The sequence below is a fragment of the Bos indicus genome, chromosome 21 (assembly GCF_029378745.1).
Source record: "Bos indicus isolate NIAB-ARS_2022 breed Sahiwal x Tharparkar chromosome 21, NIAB-ARS_B.indTharparkar_mat_pri_1.0, whole genome shotgun sequence".
Classification (NCBI taxonomy): Eukaryota; Metazoa; Chordata; class Mammalia; order Artiodactyla; family Bovidae; genus Bos; species Bos indicus.
Genome location: NC_091780.1, coordinates 60,162,339 through 60,185,263, shown reverse-complemented (window position 1 = coordinate 60,185,263; position 22,925 = coordinate 60,162,339). Strand labels below are relative to the sequence as shown.

Here is a 22,925-nt window from a genome sequence, read left to right as displayed (position 1 = left end):
GGGGCTTTTGTTGGCATCATTTGCAAGATACCCACCTATGCTGTTTCCCCAGGGCCTGGAGCACTGTCTGGCCCATAGGAGGGGTCAGTAATTGCTTGTTGAATGAATAAGTGATGGTCTTATAAAAATATTGTGAGACACACCCAGTCAGGGGCTCCCCCACCAGTAGTCACAGGTTTGGAGGCGTCCTTCCGAGGCAGCGTGCTGGGACCAGCTCCCTGGGGCTCAGGACACGCTTCCCTCCTAACCAGTGACCAGGGCCATGTGCCCTGGTGTCTAGGAACCAACAGGAAATGGCATGTGGCAGCCGCTGCTGAACAGAGATGCAGGCAGCTCCCCAGGGGGTATGTTTGCTGACCATGTGATGGCATGATGACAGCTAATCATGGTCCATGCCTGCCAAGCATGGGCAGGGGTGGCAATTAAAATATCGGCTGATTTCAGTGTCCCAGATGCCACGTAGCCTTGGGAAGCTTAAAAGGTGTGGTTAGTGCAATGTGGGTCTGATGGGCGGGCAGGGAGGAGAGAAAGAAAACAGACGTTTCCAAGCAGAGCAATGGGGAGAAAAAGACCAGAGGAGGGAGAGGGGACTGGGGCTGTGCAGAGCTCTGAGAGCTAAGCATTTCCAGGAGGAAGCAAGCTCGAGCCAAAAGCAGGGGGCGGGGACTACACTGCAAATGCAGGGATGAGAAATGATAATAACTGGGAAATAGAAAGACTGCAGTCATGGATGGAGTGAAACTGATCGCTAAGCCAGAGCCCAGGTCATGAACCTATGAAGATAACAGGGCAAAACTCTTCCTTGTCTTTCTCTGCCACAAACACACACAGAAAGAAAAAGAAGTAAAACAACTCTCAAACCATATGGGCAAAGAATTTGTTTTTTATTTATCAGCCAAAGTAGGGGAAAGGTTCAAGATTGGTCAGCTGAGCGGGGTTCAGAGTGAGAGTCTGGGTGCAAGCTGGACTGGATGGAAGATGGCTCCGTAGAAAGCCTTTGAAAGGGCTACGCAGTCACTGATTGTCAGGCTGGCTCTGGCAAGCAGGGCTTTGTAGCTGTTGGTATTATCGTTGACCTAAGGTGTGTAGTCAGAGTGGAGACCAGGTAGGTGAGAACAGAGGTGGTGTTTGTAGAACCGCAGGTCAAATGTCCACTCACAGTTATCCATCCTGTCCCAGGCTGATAGTCAAAATTATTAAATTCCCTGGATGCAGCCGTGAGTGTACAGATGCACCGAGTGTGTGATTGTTACTGATCCATCCCAAACACCACTGAGCCTTTCGGAGCCTTTCTTGAATGCTCTTGTAGTTCGTGGATTCTTGTTTATTTAGTAATGAGCCAAGGCTCAGCGGTAAAGAATTTGCCTGCCAATGCAGGAGATGTGGGTTCAAACCCTGTGTCAGGAAGATCCCCTGGAGGAGGAGATAGCAACCCATTCCAGTATTCTTGCCTGGGAAATCCCATAGACAGAGTAGGCTGGTGGGCTACAGTCCATAGGGTCTCAAAAGAGTCAGACACAATTTAGCAACTAAACAGCAACAACATATCTGATAAGGGACTTGCCTCAAAATGTCCACTTGTGTCTCAATAGTAAAATGACAAACAACCCAATTAAAAATGAGCAAAGAATTGGAATAGACATCATTAGTCCTTAGGGAAATGAAATAGAAAGTGCTTCACAAGCACTAGGTGGCTTAAACCAGTAAGACAGACAATAACAAGTGTTGACAAGAACGTGGAGAAACTAGAACCTTCATACACTGCTGTGCGAATGTAGGGGATGGTGCAGCTGCTTTATAAAGCATTCTGGCAGTCCTTCAAAATATCAGTTACTATATAATCCAGCAATTCCACTCGTAGCTGTGTTTCCAAGATAAATGAAAACATCTATCCACACAGAAACTTGTACACGGATGTTCATAGCAGCATTGCAGAATTATTCAAAAACTGGAAACAACCCAACTGTCCATCAACATGGAATGGATAAATGAAATGCTGTATATCTGTACTATGGAATATTATTCAGCAATAAAAAGGAATGAGGCCCTGATTCATGCTGTAACATGAATGAACCTCAAAAACATTATACTAAGCAAAAGAAGCAAGTCACAAAAGGCCACATAATCTAAGACTCCATTTATGTGAAATGTCTCAAGTTAAGGGAGGTAGAAAGTAGATTAAAGTTTGCCTGAGGCTGGAGAGGAAGGTGGAGAGTTTAGTAGTATTAGCTGTTGTTTCGCTAAGAGTTGGACACGACTGAGCAACTTCACTTTCACTCTTAACTTTCATGCACTGGAGAAGGAAATGGCAACCCACTGCAGTGTTCTTGCCTGGAGAATCCCAGGGACAGAGGAGCCTGGTGGGCTGCGTTCTCTGGGGTCGCACAGAGTCGGACACGACTGAAGCGACTTAGCAGCAGCAGCAGCAGCTGTTGTTTAGTTGCTAAGTTTTGTCCGACTCTTTTGCAACCCCATGGAATGTAGTATGCTAGCCTCCTCTGTCTGTAGGATTTCCCAGGCAAGAATACTAGAGTGGGTTGCCATTGCCTTCTCCAGAGGATCTTCCTGACCCAGGGGTCAAACTTACATCTCCTGTATTGATAGGCGGATTCTTTACCACTTAACCAGGGAAGGGGGAGGTGTGGGGAGTATAGAATGATTTCTAATGAGTATGGGATTTCTTTTGAAGCAGGTATTTAAATTAGATTGTGGCAACATTTACACAACTCTGCATATGCTAAAACCCGCAGACCAGTACTTTAAATAGGAATATAGTATGTAAATTGTGTCTTAAAGAAAAAAAAGTGATGATCTGGCAAGTATAAGGGGGAATTAATAATTTTTCATTGACTTACCAGGGAAACACTGAGTTAGGTGTCAATGATAGGGAGATGGTCAATAAAGATAGCATTTGACTGGACTGTGGTTTGGCAAAGAGATGTGGTACTTTGTTGAGGGAGGGTCCCCACTGACGGCCTGAGTCCTGGGCTTGGCCCTCCCGGCTGGCTGTTTGACCCTGCCCAGGTCATCATCCTCCTTAGGTTTTGTTTTCTTCTTCATAAAATAGGAACCTGTGTTAGGGAAATGTGAGCTGCTCTAGCAGATAAGCCCGTGCATCATAGCGGTTTCATGGAGCAGAAGTTAATTTCTCACTCATGCCAAGTCATACAGCCCTCCAGCCAGTAGATGGGATGGGAGAGCTGGGGTAGGAGTACATGACAGGGTGGAAGACCAAGCCAGAAAGTGACATGGACACTTCCACCCCATCCATTGACTAGACTTCTTCACATGACCCCAGCTAGATGCAGGGGTCAGAGGATGCAATCACCTCCCAGGAGTGTCTTCACATTTTGGGGTGGGAGCCTGAAGCTTGGTGGGCAGGCAGCTGGGCTTAGGGCTGCAGGAGGGGAGCCTGGGAGTCAAGAGGCCACGTCATTGTCCAATGGGACCATGAGTACAGACCGTGTGCTGAGTTGAAAGGCACCATATGAACCCAAAGTACTATAGGCTTTATCACGAATCACAGGCTGGGATGAAGACCTTTCAGTTCTGCTGTGGGTCAGGCCATCTGGGAGATCTGGGAATTGGGGAAGCATATGTTTATATGAACACCTGTGAACCCCGAAATCAAAAGACAGTGGAGCTGCTCGCTTCCTCCGCTTCATTCAGGTCTGAAGCCAAGGAGCAGCTCTGACCCTCCGTCCCACACGGTCCTGCTGTCTCAGGCCCAGATGGTGGCTTCTCCTCTGGCCTGCATGTGAGCTGGGTTTCACCGGGAGATGGCTCGCAGCTGCCGAGAGGATTGTGTTGTGAGACTGTTGCTATAGAGAGAATCTGATTACATTCAAACTTAAGTTCATTCAACCAGAGTGTTATTTTTCCTCAAGGCTGGAGAATGTCACCGGGAGGCCCTCCTTCCCTCTATCTGCTTCAGGCTACTGGAAGGCCAGTATTCCACAGGGCTGTGTCTGAGCATGAAAAGAATGCCTTGTTCCTTCTGATCCCAGCCAGCTGCTTGACATATGATTCACTGGGAGCAAAAAATGAGAAACTGATATGGTAGGAGCAGTGGCAGATGGCTGAAGGCAGGAGGTCTGATTTGCAGGTAGTGACTTTCTCCTCTTACCCACACTCGCAGGGGCCACAGCTCAGCCCAGTGGGTTTCAGTGAGGGTCCTCTAGAGAAACGGAACCCACAGGTTGCACATACTTGTGCTGTCACTTCAGTCATGTCCAGCTCTTTGTGACCCCATGGACTGTAGCCCGCCAAGCTCCTCTGTCCATGGGATTCTTCAGGCAAGAATACTGGAGTGGGTTGTCATGCCTTTCTTCAAGGGATTTTTTCTTGACCTAGGTATCAAACCTGTCTGTTATGTCTCCTGCATTGGCACCTGGGTTCTTTACCTCTTGCAGCACCTGGAAATCCCATGTGTATACACAGATTTATTTTAAAGAATTGGCTCATGTGCTTATGGAGGCTGGCAAGTCCAAAATCTCCATCAGGCTGGAGACATGCAGAAGAGTCTCAGCTCAAGTCCAGAGGCCATCTGTTGGCAGAATTCCTTCTTACTCAGGGGAGGTCAGTTTCTGTTCTGGCCCACCCTTCAACTGATTGGGTGAGGCCCACCCACCTTATGGAGGGCAATCTGTTTTACTCAAAGTCTATTGATTTAAATGTTAATCTCATTCCCAAAAAACAAGCCTTCACAGAAACATCCAGAATGATGTTTGAATAAATATCTGAGTACATGGCCCAGTCAAGTTGACACATAAAATTAACCATCACACCAGGTTTTATTACAAACATGCTCACAGAGGTGGTGAGCTGACCGGCCAAAGTGCATTGACATGGGAACCTTGGCTGTGGATCTTGCCTCCTGAATATCCTAAGAATGCAACTGTAACCTCTTTGAGCCTCTGTGATCTTGTAAAAATATCAGCCACTTATTGAACCACTTCTTTAACTGAGGATGGTGGATTCATGATTCTCCCCAAGTTTAAAGACAGGGTATTTAGGGGACCGGCCCAAGGCTGTACAGCTGCTTAGTGAGGAGTGGAGCCCGCTAGGTCTGGCCTCCCATTTCACAGTCTGCCCACTGTTGGGCACTAGGCTGGGGAAAAGGATCAATTAAGTAAGGTGCTGCTGCTAAGTTGCTTCAGTCGTGTCTGACTCTGTGTGACCCCAGAGACGGCAGCCCACCAGGCTCCCCTGTCCCTGGGATTCTCCAGGCAAGAACACTGGAGTGGGTTGCCATTTCCTTCTCCAATGCATGAAAGTGAAAAGTGAAAGGGAAGTCGCTCAGTTGTGTCTGATTCCCAGCGACCCCATGGACTGCAGCCCACCAGGCTCCTCTGTCCATGAGATTTTCCAGGCAAGAGTACTGGAGTGGGGTGCCATTGCCTTCAAAACCAAGCACAAAGCTGGCCCCTGTCTGGCTGGAGCTTGGTTAGTAACGGGTTTCTTTTCAGAAGGCCCCTTTAGGGGTGGTGATATTCAGTCTGGACTTGGAGAGTCTAAGGCTGTACTGGTGAGGGTGACAACCTTCTTACTGGGTGTCTGCTGTGCCAGCCATTTGTCTTCACTCTTCCCAGACACTTGCTCATTCAGTTCTCATGGCAACCCCACGAGATGACTGTGGAGATGATCCCTAGGCCTGCATCCCACCTCCCAGAAGGACCAGCCATGTGGCCTGGGTCACATCCCCTGACTTCCTAAGTCCGACTTCCTCCTCCAGAAAATGATGAGAAAATCTAGAAAACAGCCCCTACCTGGAACCTAGTGAGGTTGGATCAGATCATATCTCTGAAACCTGTAGCACAGGGCCTGCCTGGCACACAGCAAGAGCTTGAGAGATCATTTTCTATTTTTACGAGCCATGTAATAAATGCCAAGTGGATGTCTCTTGGCTGATTGTCTGCTTGTTCTAGATCATTTTTCAGGTCATAGCTTGCTGAGCTGTCCTATTATCACCGGAATATATTTGTCTTTTGTGGAGGGAAATACGGTGACCTGTCCAGTAAGCAGAACAGCTGGGGAAAGGCTAGATAGATGTTTGGTAGCCAGGCTGAAAACTGGGTCAACCACAGGGCTGATACAGACCCTGAGAAAACGGTCAACAGAGCCCCCAGAGTTGGCTCTGAGAGTGGCTTTAATGCTTTTGAACAGGTGATGACACTTGATGGCTGGTGCCCCGCTCGAGGTGGGGAGACACGTGGAGAGTTCAGCTTGATTTCCCAGGATGATCGGGAATGCAGATGCAGACACTGGCCCGGCCCCGGTGCCTGCCATCCTCTCCTGCGCCCTGAGCTGAGCTACGGCTCGGAGGAGGAGTTCCCAGGAAAGGCATCTGAGAGAGGGAGCTTCCTGCAAGTTGTCAGGATTCATTGCCTATCAGAACGCAGTTGATGGTTGCTTTCAGAGGCCTGAGCAGTGAGGGGACACTGATGGCTTCCAGGTTCTTGCTGTGGGTGGGAGATGGGCTGTAGGTTGTGTCCCCTGGGGGGTGGAGGAGCCAGCATACCTGCCATCAGCCTTGGATGGCCGGGGTGGGCGAGCCACCCTGCCCAACAGCAATGATGTGCTTTGTGGAGTCCCACTGCGCAGGTCTCAAGACCCTGGTGACTCTCAGACTGTAGAGAGTAAAAGATGGCGCGGTGGTTCACAGTGAAAGGGGATGCTGTTGGGTACAGTCCGTGCTCATTATCCCAGGATTCCGTATTTGCAGCTCGCCTCATCCCGCATGTTATTTGTGATCCCCAAATCAGTTCTTACGCAGTCATTTGCAGACATGTCAGAGTGACGGAAGATTTGAGTATCTAACTCACAAGTTCCAACAGAGATGGAACAAAGTGATGACTGTCTTCTTGTTTCAAGTCTCTTACTGTCCACAAGTGTTCTTTCAAGGTCTTGTTAGTGCCATGCTTTTAGCAATTTTCTGCTTTTTCTTGGTAATCTCGCTATTTAAAATGGCCCCTGCACACAGCACTGAAGTTCAGGAAGGCTGTGATGTGCCCTACAGAAAAAGTACATACATTAGATAAGCTTTGTTCAGGCTTGAGTCACAGTGCTATTGGCCCAGAGTTCGATGTTGATGAGTCAGTGATGTATATTAACTATAGGGTGTTCAGACAGAAACACACATAAAGCAAGGTATCTGTTGATCAGTTGACAAAAAATGTGTCCATGAGTAGGAACCCAAACTCATGTTTCCCATAGGAGGAGTAATTCAACTTTTGCTAATTCAGTGTTTGTGGTGACTTCCTAGAATGGAACTACTGTGAGTAATGAGAATCAACTATATTGCCTTTGATCAATAGGAATAAGCCTAATCACGTCATCACTCAAGATCTAATGCAGTCACCTCTTCCACGAAGCCTCCCATGGTCTCTCCAGCCTCCAAAGATCCTTTTCTGACCCCATCTTGCCCAAATGTATTACATTTACCGTGGATTTGACATGCGACATTGACTGCAAGATATTAGTCATTTTCCCCACATTTATCTTACTGAGTGACAATGGCATGAACTCCTTAAAAGCTGGCACTGTGTCTGTTATAACTGTTTGGACTCACTCATAGTACTGTGTATTTGATTCTTTTTGCAAATATTTGATTGATTAGTTTGATTTGCATGTTGGATTTTTATGGAGAAATAAATGCAAGGTTGACTGAAGGAAGGAAGAAGTGATGTGCACACTGAATGCCAGGCACCCATGGGAGGCAGAGATGATGAGAGAGTCACAGGACACAGGCCTGGGTGCTGCAGTCGTGGGAAGCAAAGAGGAGGCTCCCCCCATTCTAGGGTGGGCAGGGCAGGCCAGGAGAATTTGACGAGTGGGTGGAGGAGGGCAGGAAGGGTGTTCCAGGCAGTGCAAAACCCATATGTGCAAAGGCCCAGAGGCAGGTGAGCAGGCATTTTAGGGGGCAGTGAGAGGAGAGAGAGAGAGGAGTAGAGGGGACAGGTGGGTGGGCCAGGCCCCCACGGCCTTGGGTCTGCATGCTGAGGAGTCCTGCATTAGGAAGAGCCACTGGGAGGTCAAGCACTCAGGGGGTTGTGGTTAAATGTGACGCTTTCATCCTCCATTCTCTCAGCAGCACACACACATAATTTGGAATGGGTGTCTGCCCCGTGCTGGTCACTGGGTCAGAGGACAGAGGCCCTGTCCTCTGGGTCAGTGCCGGGGCCCTCAGGGAGCTCAGGCCCAGGAGGGCGAGATGCAGACACGTCAACTCCTTCTGCAGCCCCACCAGCGGGGCCTAAACCAGATCCTCAAGCAGGTCAAGATTGTGCCTTTCTGTCCGCTCCCAGCAGCTCCGTGGGAACCGCGGCCCTGCCCTCTCCTTCCTCCCAGATGATTCTTGAAACCCCAGAGGGTCTGGGCAGAGGTAGGCGTGGGGCAGGCTCCCAGGTCCTGCGAAGGACACGCTCTGGCAGCCCCCAGGCTGGCCCACACTGCCCTCCCTCCCTGCTCTGGTCAAGCCTGAGTGCGGGCAGCTGGGGGACGCCCATCATCCGAGCTCCCAGCCTGGGCCTGCGTCACAGCCACACAAGGTCGCCTCCCTCCATCCTGCCCCAGGAGGAGCTCTCCGGGTCCAGCTCCTTTCCCAGCCCCATGGGCCTCTGTCTGTGCTTCTGGGTCCAGCAGCGACCCCTGAACACACCTGCACACACACCCATCACAGACACACACACACACCAACAGAAACACACACATGCATACACACTCACAGACACACACACCACAGACACATACACATGCAGACACACAGACACACACACCACAGACACACACATGCAGACACACTCACAAACACACCACAGAAACACACACATGCAGACACACTCACAGACACACACATCACACACACACATGCAAACACACTCACAGACACACACCACAGACACACACGCATGCAGACACTCACAGACACAGACACACACACATGCAGACACACTCACAGACACACACACCACAGACACACACACTCACAGACACACTCACAAACACACCACAGAAACACACACATGCATACACACTCACAGACACACACACCACAGACACACACACATGCAGACACACTCACAGACACACACACCACAGACACACACATGCAGACACACTCAAAGACACACACCACACACACACACACACACATGCAGACACTCACAGACACAGACACACACACCACAGACACACACATGCAGACACACTCAAAGATACACACCGCAGACACACACACATACGTACACACAGACACAGACACACACCACAGACACACACACATACATACATACTCACAGACACACACATATATACACACTCACAGACACACATATCACAGACACACATGCATACACAGACACAGACACACACATACATATACACTCACAGACACAGGCATATACCACAGACACACACACATGCGTACACACTCACAGACACAGACACACACAATAGACATACACACATACATACACACTCACAGATATACTTCACAAACACACACATGCATACACAGACTTGCACATCAGAGACACATACATGTATACACACTCACACAGACACACATACCACAGACACACACACATGCATACACACACACAGACACACACCATAGACACTCACACACATACATACACAGTCACAGACACACACACACATATATATACACTCACAGGCACACACACCACAGACACACACACATACACACTCACAGACACAGACACACATCATAGACACACACATGCATACACACTCACACACACACACACATACACTCACAGACACAAACACACACCACACAGACACCCTACATGTACTATTAATACATAAACCACACACAAAAATACATACATACTGCACACACCACCCAAACACATTACCACCCCACACACACATACTACACACACATCATATACAAACACACACACTGTACACAAACATCCACACACATCACATACCCTCACTACCTGTACACAGCCAACATGCCACACACACTGCATATACGCACACACAGGCACATCACATGTATTACACAACCAGACACACAAAACACCCAGACGGGGCACATCCTCTCCACACGCGCCACACAGGTACTGCACACACAGCACACACCCTCACCTGCACACCACACACACGTTACCACTCCCCACACCATGTACCACACACCCCCTATACAAACACACATGCTCGACACAAACACCCACACGTATCACATACCCCACACACACCTGTACACACACACCCCACACGTAACACACACTGCATACTTGTACACACTGCACACCCCTTACACACATCATACGCCCATACAAACACACGTGCCCCTACACCACGCCCACACACCACGCACAAATACATACATACTACACACACCACCCCCACACACCACATACACGCATAGTATACACACACACGCACACATGAGATGCTCTGTTACCTGGTGCTCGGGGCCAGGCCCCACATGCTCCCTGTCTGCCCAGACGTGTTTCCTCCCAGCACTGTCTTTTTTGTCTCTCGGGTCTACATTCCAGGTCCCTTGGCTGGAGGCTCCCGTCAGCACTTGTCAAGATCAGCTGCACAGGCATGCCCCATGCCAGGCTTGACATCACGCCTTCCCTCCACAGGAGACTCTTTGCGGGCATCCAGTGAACCATGCATGCTTCCTTCCCTCTTCTCTGGGCATGAGCCTATCCCCAGAATCTTCCTCATCCCACAGACATAGAGACCAGGCTGGCTTCCCCCTAGCCCTTTATCTTAGAGCCTTCTGTTCAGGAAAGATGGGAACGTGGCTCCTCCTGTCGGAACATGGTTGTCAAGGAAACACCAGGCTTCCTTGGAGTTCTAGCAAAGGAGGGAGGATCTTCTGCAGCTCTTGGGGCAGCGTGACTGTCAGAACAGGAGACACAGCTACAGCTGAAGGCACACCCGTGGCACGACTGCCATGTGCCGGCTTTATAATTCTTACCACGACATGCCCCACACACCAGGGCCACCGGTATTACTTCAGTCATTGCACGGGTGGGCAGGATGGATCTCAGAGCGTCTGTTAGTTTGTTAGTGTTGCCTAACAGAGTACCACAGATTGGTGCTTTAACAGCAGAAACATATTTGCTCACCGCTCTGGAGACCAAGTCCAAGATCAGGGTTGGTTCCTCCTGAGATCCCTGAGGGCCGGATCTGTTCCTTGGGTGTGGACGGCCGTCTTCTCCCTGTGTCTTCACGTGGGCTTCCCCGTGTGTGTCTAAGGACCCCAGTCCTCTTGAGTTTGGACCCACCCTAATGACACTTACTTCTTGAAAGGAAACTTATGACCAACCTAGATAGCATATTAAAAAGCAGAGACATTACTTTGCCAACAAAGGTCTGTCTAGTCAAGGCTATGGTTTTTCCACTGATCATGTATGGATGTGAGAGTTGGACTGTGAAGAAAGCTGAGTGCCAAAGAATTGATGCTTTTGAACTGTGGTGTTGGAGAAGACTCTTGAGAGTCCTTGGACTGCAAGGAGATCCAACCAGTCCATTCTAAAGGAGATCAGGCCTGGGTGTTCTTTGGAAGGAATGATGCTAAAGCTGAAACTCCAATACTTTGGCCACCTCATGCGAAGAGTTGACTCATTGGAAAACACTCTGATGCTGGAAGGGATTGGGGTCAGGAGGAGAAGGGGACGACAGAGGATGAGATGGCTGGATGGCATCACTGACGCGATGGACGTGAGTCTGAGTGAACTCCGGGAGTTGGTGATGGACAGGGAGGCCTGGTGTCTGCGATTCATGGGGTCACAAAGAGTCGGACACGACTGAACGACTGAACTGAACTGACAGATTCTTTGGCCAACTCAAAAACTGTGACCAGAGAGGATCAGAACAAGGTGGCTCCACAGCCCTTATAGCCGTGTGGCAGGGGCAGGGGGAGCGAGGGGGCAGTCTCCTAAAGACAGAGTTTGGAGGCACCATTGTTGAGAAAATTAAACAAGATGATGGTGAGGACTCAGCCGACTGCCTGACTCCAGAAATGTTAGCTCTTTTCTCCCTCACCCGCCCGTGAAGTAATGCTAGTGAATTGGAAGAGAGTAATTTGAATTAATGAGGTGTGTGCCAATATTTTAAACACTTAAGCACATAGTTACTCTATTAGCAAAACATTTTCAGTGGCTCCTGCTGGGTCTTTGTCAATGAATGGATGCCTTATTTACAGTTGGCATCCTTCACAACCAAGAGAATGACTTAGAATCTATTACTTGAGTAAGATAGAGAGGGAAAAGCGAATAAAAGTGGTAACAAGTAGCTCCTCGTCTAGACACAGCTGGCAGCAGGTCCCGACAATTGTTTCATTGGGTGAGCAAAGTATAAATCATCCGTTTTCCTCTTGCCTCTGCCTTGGTTTACTTCTCAGATTCTAATTGGCATCCTGCAACCCAGAATGAAAGAGTGCATGTTCTAATTCAAGGAAATCCACAGGAATAATGGCCTTGTTGTGTATTTAGTCCAAAGGAACCCCTTGGGTGGCATTCATGGCTCTCTCCCCCAGCCCCCGCCCCCCCACTTTGTAAAATAATTTTATGTATTGTTTATTGGCTGCGCTGGGTCTTCTTTGCCGTGCAGGCTTTTCTCTAGTTGCGGCAGTGGGGGCTGCTCTCTCGTTGTGATGTGAGGGCTTCTCCTTGCTGCGACTTCTCTTGTTGCGGAGTGGGGGCCCCGTAGTTGCTGTTCCGGGCTCTGGAGCACAAGCTCAGCAGTTGAGGTGCACAGGCTTAGTTGCTCCGCTGCCCGTGGAATCTTCTCGGACCAGGGATGGAACCCGTGCCTCCTGCACTGGCAGGCGAGTTCTCCACCACTGAGCCACCAGGGAAGCCCACCGTCCCCGTTTTTGCCCTGCTTCCCCCTGCCAAGGAGCTGGGGGCCGACGGGTCTCAGAACCTACCCTTTGTTATGAGTCAGGCTCCAGGCTTCTCTGTCCTCCTGCAGGGAAGGCCCCTCCTCCCCCTTCCCTTTCTGCTGACCTTGAACCTCGAAGTTCCTGCTTCGGCTCCACTCCTACCTGGGAAGTTTCTGAGTGGATGCTGCCTCCGGCGTGAGAGCCCTTCTCCTGGCATTGAGTTTTTCCTGTGCCTGTGTGCTCGGTGGGGTGCTGGCCAAGCCCCATCTGTTTTCCCTCCTGTCGACACAGACGCCCATTATGCGTCCAGCGCATTGTTCGGTTTTATTCTGAAATGAATACGTGAAGGAAAGTCTAGCCAGGAGCCACCTGCTCATTTCAGTGTCGTGAGTGACATTTAAATGAGATGCATGGGAAGAGAGGTGTTGGGTCCTCACTGGGTACATGCCACCACATGCCACATGCCCGCCTGGGAGCACGGCAGGTGAAGTGTGCTCTAGGGCTTTCCGAGGGAGTCACCAAACTCATCAAGAAAATGTTTTCTAAGCATGAAGCCCGGCAGTACTCTGCTGAATCACAAAGATCCTGGTTGCCATTTCCTCAGGCAAGATGCACTGTGGCTGACTAGGAGAGAGCTCTTTCCTGCTAAGCACTCGTGAACCAGGCTGTGCTCTTTCGTCAGTCGGACTTGGTTTAATATGGTGTGGGAGCTCCGTGAGGACCTTCCAGACTGGTGTGGAGGAGCGGGTGGTGGGGACTCAGTGGAGGGTGTCTGCGGGAAGGAAGGTCTCGGGGCCTCACTCCCCTGAAGTCCAGCTATGTAACCTCTGTACATCCCTTGGTCCAGAGCCTGGGTTCTGGAGCCTGACCTCTGGGGCCCAGATTGCAGTTCTGCCCACTTGTCAGCTGTGTGACTGAAGGCAACTTACTTACCCTCTCTGTGCCTCAGTTTTCTCATTTGTAAAATGGGGAGAGTTGTAGTGTTTGCCTCAGGCTTCCCTGGTGGCTCAGCTGGTAAAGAATCTGCCTGCAAAGCAGGAGACCTGGGTTCAATCCCTGGGTTGGGAAGATCCCCTGGAGAAGGGAAAGGCTACCCACTCCAGTATTCTGGCCTAGAGAACTCCATGGACTTGTATAATCCATGGGGTCGCAAAGAGCTGGACCCGACTGAGCGACTTTCACTTACTTACTTGCCTCATGGGATTAAAAGACTTGAGCTTAAAATAAGTCATTTAGGTGAAGTGCAGAGAATAGTACAATCAGTTCTGCTATAACATATGTACTCCTAAACAACAGTGTCCTAATGCATAGCACAGGGGACTATATTTCAATATCCTGAGATAAACCATAATGGAAAAGAATATAAAAAAACAATGTATATATATATATATGTATAACTGAGTCACTTTGCTGTATGGCAGACAGTAACACAACATTGTAAATCAAATATACTTTAGTTTAAAAAAACACTAAAAGCATCGGCCATAATATACACTCATCCCCTCTGTTTTGGGCTTCTTCCCATTTAGATCACCACAGTGCATTAGGAAGAGTTCTCTGTGCTACACAATAGGTTCTCATTAGTTGTGTATTTTGATGTACAGTAGAAACTAAAGCAACATTGTAAAGCGAATATACTCCAATCAAAATTAATTTTTTAAAAGATACACCAGAAAAACCACTAAAACACATAAGTACTCCTAAAAGTCTCCAACTAATAAGAAAATAGAAATGAGGGGAAATAGGACTAGAGGCATGTCTTGGAAAGTTTGGGCTGCTGGAGAAAAATGCCAGAGGCTGGGGGACTTATAAACAACAGGGATTCGTTTCTCATGGTTCTGGAGGCCGGAAGTCTGAGGTCAGGGTGCCAGCAGATTGGCGTCCGGTGAGGCCTCTTCCTCCTGTTGCTCGGATGGCCGTCTTCTCGCCGTGTACTCACAGGGTCTCGCCCTGTGCATGCGCTCCCCTTGTCTCTGTGTGTCCAAACCTCCTGTTCTTAGGACACCAGTCAGATTGGATCAGGGTCCCCCCTTCTGGCCTCCTTTTAACTTAATCACCTCTTGAAGGACCCCGTCTCCAAATATGGTCACATGTGGAGTTATGGGGGGTTTAGGACTTGAATATATGAATTTTGTGGGGGGACCCAAGTCAGCCCATCGCAGGTTGTAGCGTTAGAGGTGATCGGCGTGGCTCATGATACACTTGGTGGCCCAAGGGAGCTGGTAGATGTTTGAAGTGTGCACACAAGAACGTGTGTGTGTGTGTGTTGTGTAGTTGTACGTGGCTCTATTTGGCTGCGATGAACTGGTTGTAGCTTTCTCTAAACATTCAGCATTTCTCAAAGACAAAATTGTGCATCAGCAAATGCAGAATTCAGATTGTGCTCAGATTGTCCCCTAACGTGTCTGCTGCACTGGGACTGAGCTGTGTTTCTAACAAGCCTTGTAGCAGAACCATCTGTCCTGCTGCATGGTATGTGCTATAGGCTGCTCCTCTTTAGGGGTGGCTGTGGCTCCCGGGTCTCAGTGCCAGGGCTGTCCAAGCATGGCATCCTCACAGCTGTTCCACAAGTGGGAAAGGACAGCTGTGACCATCATCCCCATTGTGTAGATGGAAAAACTAAGACCCAGAACTTGAGACCTGCCCAGTGGCAGTGCTGCCAGAAGCAGGAATCCACTCTCTGTCTCTGTCTCCTCAAATCTGCCCCTGTGACAGCGTCAGCCTGCAGCGGGGATGTTCCGTGTGCAGATCCCAGGCTCCTTCGTTGCCATCTGGGTCCTGTCCATCAGAGCCTGGGCCTGGGCAGCTGTGTTAACAGACTCGTGATCGTGACTTGACCAGGCAAGTCAGGTGACACTGTCCTACATCTCCCAGCATGTAGATGAGACTCGATCCACGATTGTAGTAGTGATTTAAAAAAAAAAAAGTGTAGAAACCGGCATTTTCCATGTGTGTGGGACCTCCTTCTGAAGGTGGGCCTGGCTCATCCCCACGCTGACCTCTGCTCCTGAGAGGTAGGGTGGCCCAGTGCAGAGGGCTCGGGCCATGGAGTTGAAGCCTGGATTCTTCTTGCTCCCACACTTGCGAGACCCTGGGCAACTCACAGCCTGGAAAGGTAGGTGCTGTGGGTCCCATTTTACAGATGTGGAAACTGAGGTGCCCATGAGAGTGTATCTGAAACGCCCTCCACTTTGTTGTTTCCAGTGTGGGTGGCTGGAGGTCCCAGAGGACATGAAACTCAGGAGGGGTGGCGTTGGGGAAGTTGCCTGGAGCGCACCCTTATTTCTGTTGCTAACTGCAAGTTGGAGGGGTTCTCAGACCACCCTCAGGTTTGATCATGTCTTAGAAAAACACACAGCTCACATGAAAGTGGTTCCACTCACATCCCCCTCCTGGCGCTGGTGTGCAGCAATACACACAGACGTCACCCACTAGGGGAGCTCATGGCAGCTTCAGTGCCCGGAGTTTTTATTGGGGCTTGGTTCATCGGCATGATCAATTGATTGATAGATTGATGGATGGCCCACGTGGTTGCACTCAGTCTCCAGGCCCACTGGTACTGTCTGACCCACAGCCCCCATCCCAGGTCACACTAGTGGTCTCTCTGGCGTGGTCAGCCCCAGCCTAAACAAAGACATTCCCGCTGAATGGCACAGGTCACCTCCCAGAAGCCGAGGGCAAAGGCCAGACCTGTCCTTGGCCAAAGCCAGATTTCTGTGCTTCTCAGAAGTGATGGCAGGAACTGGCTTTGACTGACCTGATGGATGTAGACGTGCTCACCATGTCCCAGGGCTGGGCTGTCCCATCTGCCGTCACTGCCACCTGGCAAGTTCTAGTGAAAGTCGCTCAGTCGTGTCCGACTCTTTGGGACCCTGTGGACCGTAGCCCGCCAGGCTCCTCTGTCCATGGGATTCTCCAGGCAAGAATACTGGAGTGGGTTGCCATTTCCTTCTCCAGGGGATCTTCCTGACTCAAAGATCGAACCCAGGTCTCCTGCACTGCAGGCGGATGCTTTACCATCTGAGCCACCAGGGAAGCTGCCTTTGTCAGGCTTTGGCTGACCTGATGGATGTAAAAGGGCTCACCCTGTCCCAGGGCTGGGCTGTACCGTCAGCATCACTGCTATGTGTCAAGTTCTAAGTATTCTGTAAATACCTGCTCTCACTGCTTCCTCATGCCAACCCCACGGTGTTGGGGACTGCCCCCAGCTTTGCAGATGGGACCCGTGATGGGAGGGGCACCTTGCTCAGCAGTGCAGAGCTGGTACATGGTGGAACCAGAATGCCCTGGGCCCTGCATGTTCACTGCCTTCGTCTTAAAACTTTTTTTAAAAAAGAACATGAGGAAGTTGCTGCCCGACTTCATGTGGTCCGCTCAGCAGCCCTCCGGTGCTCCTTTAGTAATTTCCGGTCCCTTGGAGAAGGAAGGACCACCCTGAGTCCAGCAGTCTTGGGGCCAGACTCAGCCAGAGCTGAGAGGAAGGGGTGCGAAGCCATAAAGCGGCCGGGAGGGAAGTTATTTTTCAATCAAGTTGGACTTTGCCTGCTAATCCTTCCCCTCGGCAGGGGCCGAGGACAGAAACTCTTCTCTGCGTGAAGACCCCGTGGTCTGGCCCCAGTCCTTGGACCTGCATTTAGAACGTGGCCTGCCGCTTTTGAGAATAAGCAAAACGAAAGGAATGTCTCGGAAAACCACCAGGCCCCAAAGAGTTCCAACTGCTCCTTTTATGAAAGAAGCGATTGGAAGGACGGAGGAGGTGACCTCTCCCCAACAAAGAGCCAGCAATTTTCTCTGTGACACCCCTTGCTCTAGAAATCAGAGCGCATTAGCTTAAGACATTTAAAAGTCCTTTTTTTCCCCTTCCCGTGTGACCCTGAACACAGAATTCCCCCACCTCTCTGAGCCTCAGTTTCCTCATTTGTAAAATGGAAATATTAGCATTCACAATGCTCACACCTCACAGGTGGCCAGTGCAGAGTCCAGAACGTAATACTCTTAGCGTCCTGGTTCTCACAGTCGAGGGTAAGAGAGGATCTTTGTGATTTTATTGCCAGGGTGTCGAGTCCTTGTTCTGCAATAAATGAGATCTATTATATAAAGTTGAAGGCATTCTGGATTGGACATGTAGGGAACAAATGTGTTGTAAAAAGTGCAAAGACCATTTGATTGGGAGATGAGTCTCTTTTACTGCACCTCTGATTTTATAGGGCTGGTCCGTGAGGATACAGGGATTCACTTTACAGCCAGAGTGATTGGACCTCGTCCACAAAACTGACATCAAGGGCAGAGGTGCCAAGCTTTTTCCAAATGCAAGATGGCAGGTGGTGGTTTTATGATCGCCATCTAAGAATGAAGACGGACGTTGTCTTTGGCCCTTCAGTACTTCCCCCTCCCCCACCGGCCCCCCCACGCAGGACGGCTATGTGCAGACGCCAAATGCGTGTACCACGTGGGAAATAAGAAGTGCCTCAGGAAAGCTCGAGGTTAGAGGGGGTGATGGTTCCAGGTGGTCCCTGGAGCAGATTTCCTGTGTTTTTAAGAACCAGCCCTCTCCTAATGCCTTTTCCAGACCTCACAGTCTTTACCACCTTTTCTAATACCTCCCCAGCCCCTCCACCCGCAGCCTGCTACTCCTCCAGCCCACCCGACATGCAAACGTTGGTTATCATCTCTGGGTTTTTTGTCCCACCCCTCAGTGTTGTTCAGAGGCCCCACGCAATATACAATATTCCTGAGCCATCTGTGTGGCTTAATCTGTCGTGGTCATGGTTCTCTGCACCCTGCAGTTGGAGACAGACTTCCTGGCTTCACAGGGTGACCTCCAGTAGGGTCAATCTGCAGGGTTTTAGAACCTGGACAACACGCCCCTAGCTCTTCACAGTTTGTACTTGTTTTTCATTTCTCACTTGGACTCAGCAGCCACTATTCAGCGAAGTTGGATGGCTCTTTGAACAAAACTTAGATGCTGAGGGAAACATAAAGGAGAGAGAAGACATCATGGGAATTCTGGTGCCTGTAACTTGCCCCTGAGTCATCCTGTCTTGAATCACGTGTCTCTGGCTTCATGAGAGAATGGACGTGAAAGAGTTTTGCAGGTTGTACAGTGCTATAGAAATGTGAGGACCCACAGGTGCTTATGCATAGATGTGCTTAGTACTGAAATATTTTTAGCAGCCAGAAAAAATTGGAACTAGCCTCACTCTCCAACCATCGGGATATAGTCGCATAAGTGTTGAAGAGTTTATGCTGGATTTATCATATCATACAAGAGGGTGTGTATTGTGTCAGTTAAGATTGCATTGAGCTGCAAGTAACAAAAAACCAACTTCGAGTGATTTCATAAACAGGATTTATTTATCTCATACAGAGAAGCCTGGAGATAAGCAGCTTGGAGCCATTTCTGGGGCCCAGTAGAGGCATCAAGGAACCAGCTGCTCCTATTCACTGCTCAGTCACTCTGAGCAGTGGCTATTATGTTTTTCAGCTTCACAGCTTCATGACTGGAAACCGGAGGACTAAAGGAAAAGTAAGCTCCAGCCCTCTCTGCTCGTTTTTACAGAGCACTCCTGGAAAGCCCACCTCCTAACTTTCTCTTCCACTTTATTGGCCAAGCTTTGTCACATAACTCTCCTGGACTGCAAGGGACACTGGGAAATGATCATTTTTAAAGGAGGCAGATTGCTGGCTCAAGATTAAGATTCTGTTAGTTGAGAAGAAGGGAAGGATAAGTATTGGTGGTGGTGACTAGCCATGTCTGCTGCTTTCCACTCCGTTGGCTTCCTGCCATCCATGCATACCTGATTTCTATCTCAGGACTCATGTAAATATTCCTTATCAGAGCATTCCCAAGGAAAAGCCGGAAAGTTTCACCCTATCTGAAGTGAGTGGAAGTCGCTCAGTTGTGTCCAACTCTTTGCAACCCCATGGGCTATACAGTTCATGGAATTGTCCAGGCCAGAATACTGGAGTGGGTTCCCGTTCCCTTCTCTAAGGGATCTTCCCAACCCAGGGATCGAACCCAGGTCTCCCACATTGCAGACAGATTCTTTACTAACTGGGCCAAAATCCAGGGTCATGAAGAGCTGTGCCAGTTACCCATCAGGTTTGACTATGTCTGTCTGGATCCTTATACCTGTAAACTAAAAGACAAGCTCTTTGCCCTCTCTCCCAACACAGCCGATACGCAGTGATGGAGAAGGAGCAAGCCTACTGGTAATAATAAAAATGACAGCTTCTACTACTGACATTCAGGAAAGGTTAGAAAAGACATTGGGCAAGCAAACTGCAAGTGCCCGGCCCACAGAGTACCACATTGTAAATATAACATGGTCAGCATTATTTTAAAACAAGCAAGCAAAATTGAAAAATACGTAGAGGAAGAATAAAAGGAAATAAGCTCGCCTTGGAATAACTGAATCCATGGCGTTTTTTTTTTTCTTTCTATTGTACTTTCTAATTTTTTCTTTTATAAGTGTCTATTCATTTTACAAACAGAACCCTCTTTTGTTAGGTAGGACATTGGTAAACATTTCTCCCAATGATATTAGGGGCAAAAGATGAAAAAAGATTGTGCTATCCCCAGAGTTGGGTGCATAGCAAATTTTTTAAAGTAAAGCTTAAAATGTCTATCCCGTGTATTCACATCATTTTAAAAATTAAATATACAGAACGACCTTGTAATAATATTCGTAGTCTCCTTCCCCAGCTCTCTCCACTTCCAGGCTTACTTCTCCAGGGAAACTCTTTGATAGGTTTTAGGCTTTGAAAATAGGATTCTTCTCTGGCAGAAGCTGTGGTCTAACGTGGGAAAACTGATAAAATATATGAACCTCTAATAGCACAGCCTCAGAAAGTAGGCGTCCCTGTGCAGAGGGAGCCGCCAAGGTGGCCCCCGGTGCAGCAGGAGTTAGTGACTGAAATTGGAAGGGCTTAGAATAGTTCTGCTAATGAGTTCTGTCCTGGTTTGCTGCGAAGTCTGGGAGTGGCGGTGCTGGCTGGTGTCCTGGTCAAGGTTGAGGTCAGAGGCAGTGTGCCCAGTGTGCTGGGTGGGACACAGGCTCTGGGGCCAGACCTGGGTGTGAAAACTGGCTCTGTTACTGACCAGTTTCATCCCTGCCTCAGTTAGTGCATCAACAAAGCCTTCAACTGTGTGGATCACAATAAACTGTGGAAAATTCTGAAGGAGATGGGAATACCAGACCACCTGACCTGCCTCTTGAGAAACCTGTATGCAAGTCCGGAAGCACCAGTTAGAACTGGGCATGGAACAACAAAAAAACAGACTGGTTCCAAATAGGAAAAGGAGTAAATCAAGGCTGTATATTGTCACCCTGCTTATTTAACTTCTATGCAGAGTACATCATGAGAAACGCTGGGTTGGAGGAAGCACAAGCTGGAATCAAGATTGCTGGGAGAAATATCAATAACCTCAGATATGCAGATGACACCACCCTCATGGCAGAAAGTGAAGAAGAACTAAAGAGCCTCTTGATGAAAGTGAAAGAGGAGAGTGAAAAAGTTGGCTTAAAGCTCAACATTCAGAAAACGAAGATCATGGCATCTGGTCCCATCACTTCATGGCAAATAGATGGCAAAACAGTGGAAACAGTGGCTGACTTTATTTTGGGGGGCTCCAAAATCACTGCAGATGGTGACTGCAGCCATGAAAGTAAAAGACGCTTACTCCTTGGAAGGAAAGTTATGACCGACCTAGACAGCATATTAAAAAGCAGAGACATTACTTTGTTAGCAAAGGTCCGTGTAGTCAAGACTACGGTCTTTCCAGTGGTCATGTATGGATGTGAGAGTTGGACTATAAACAAAGCTGAGCACCGAAGAATTGATGCTTCTGAACTGTGGTGTTGGAGAAGACTCTTGAGAGTCCCTTGGACTGCAAGGAGATCCAACCAGTCCATCCTAAAGGAGATCAGTCCTGGGTGTTCATTGGAAGGACTGATGTTGAAGCTGAAACTCCAATACTTTGGCCACTTGATGCGAAGACCTGACTTGTTTGAAAAGACCCTGATGCTGGGAAAGATTGAGGGCAGGAGGAGAAGGGGACAACAGAGGATGAGATGGTTGGATGACATCACCGACTCAGTGGACATGGGTTTGGGTAGACTCTGGCAGTTGGTGATGGATAGGCAGGCCTGGCGTGCTGCAGTTCATGGGGTTGCAAGGAGTCGGACACGACTGAGCGACTGAACTGAACTGAAAGTGGGATTCGGGAATGTTCGAGTTAAGGACTTGTTGTTGTTGATTTTATTTTTAAACATTAAAAAAAAATATTTTGTTGATGTGGACCATTTTTAAATTCTTTATTGAATTGGTTACACTATTGCTTGTGTTTTGTGTTTTTTGGCTGCTAGTTGTGTGGGGTCTTAGCTTCCTGACCAGGGATTAACCCTGCACCCCCTGCGTGGGAAGGTGAAGTCTTAAGCACTGGACTGTCAGGGAAGGCCTTTAATACCTGTTGGTTTATTGAAATTCTATATTTCTTCTTGCCCTAATTTTGGCATTTTTACAATCTTTTAAGAATTTATCTTAGCTATGTGTGTGAACTTTCAGAATACAATTATTTTATCTTTGAAGCTATTGATTTGAATCAGGATCTGAATAAAGGCCACACACTGTAACCAGTGGGTATCCCTTAAGCTTTGCTTCATCTGGTTGTCCCTTCATCTCTGTCTTTGAATTTGTAGTTTTCTTGTTGAAGAAATTAAGGGGGATGCTTTCGTTGCGATCAACAGAAACCCATGAGAGCTTAATTAAGCTAAAAAGCTGCGTTTGCTTTAAGAAATAAGTGCAGGAGTCCCACCGAATCCAGAGGCCAGCGTGTGTGTAGCAGGGCCTCAGTCAGAGGCCTGGACAGAGCTCTCCTTTGCATGCTTTCCGCCTCTCCATATTTCCCCCCCATCTCTCCTCTCTGTCTCTCTTTCTTCCCAATTGCTCTGTCAGCTCTCCAGTCCAAGTGGCAGTGACTGGCCCCCATGCCATTTGCTGCATTCAGGGGGCCAATCAGACTTCAGTCAGACCCATTCTGATTCCT

General features: G+C 48.8%; 1 protein-coding gene and 1 long non-coding RNA gene across 9 annotated transcripts in view; one reads left to right on the top strand and one right to left on the bottom strand.

Moving 5' to 3' along the window:
- The window catches only part of CLMN (calmin), a 122,128-nt gene that overhangs the window by 40,018 nt on the left and 59,185 nt on the right, over window positions 1-22,925 (top strand). The gene's annotated exons all lie outside the window — the stretch shown is intronic.
- On the bottom strand, window positions 4,775-10,788 carry LOC139178250 (uncharacterized). The gene is made up of 2 exons (XR_011562696.1): window positions 10,439-10,788; window positions 4,775-7,012 (listed from the first exon to the last, which is right to left on the bottom strand). It is a non-coding gene; the product is annotated as an uncharacterized lncRNA (long non-coding RNA).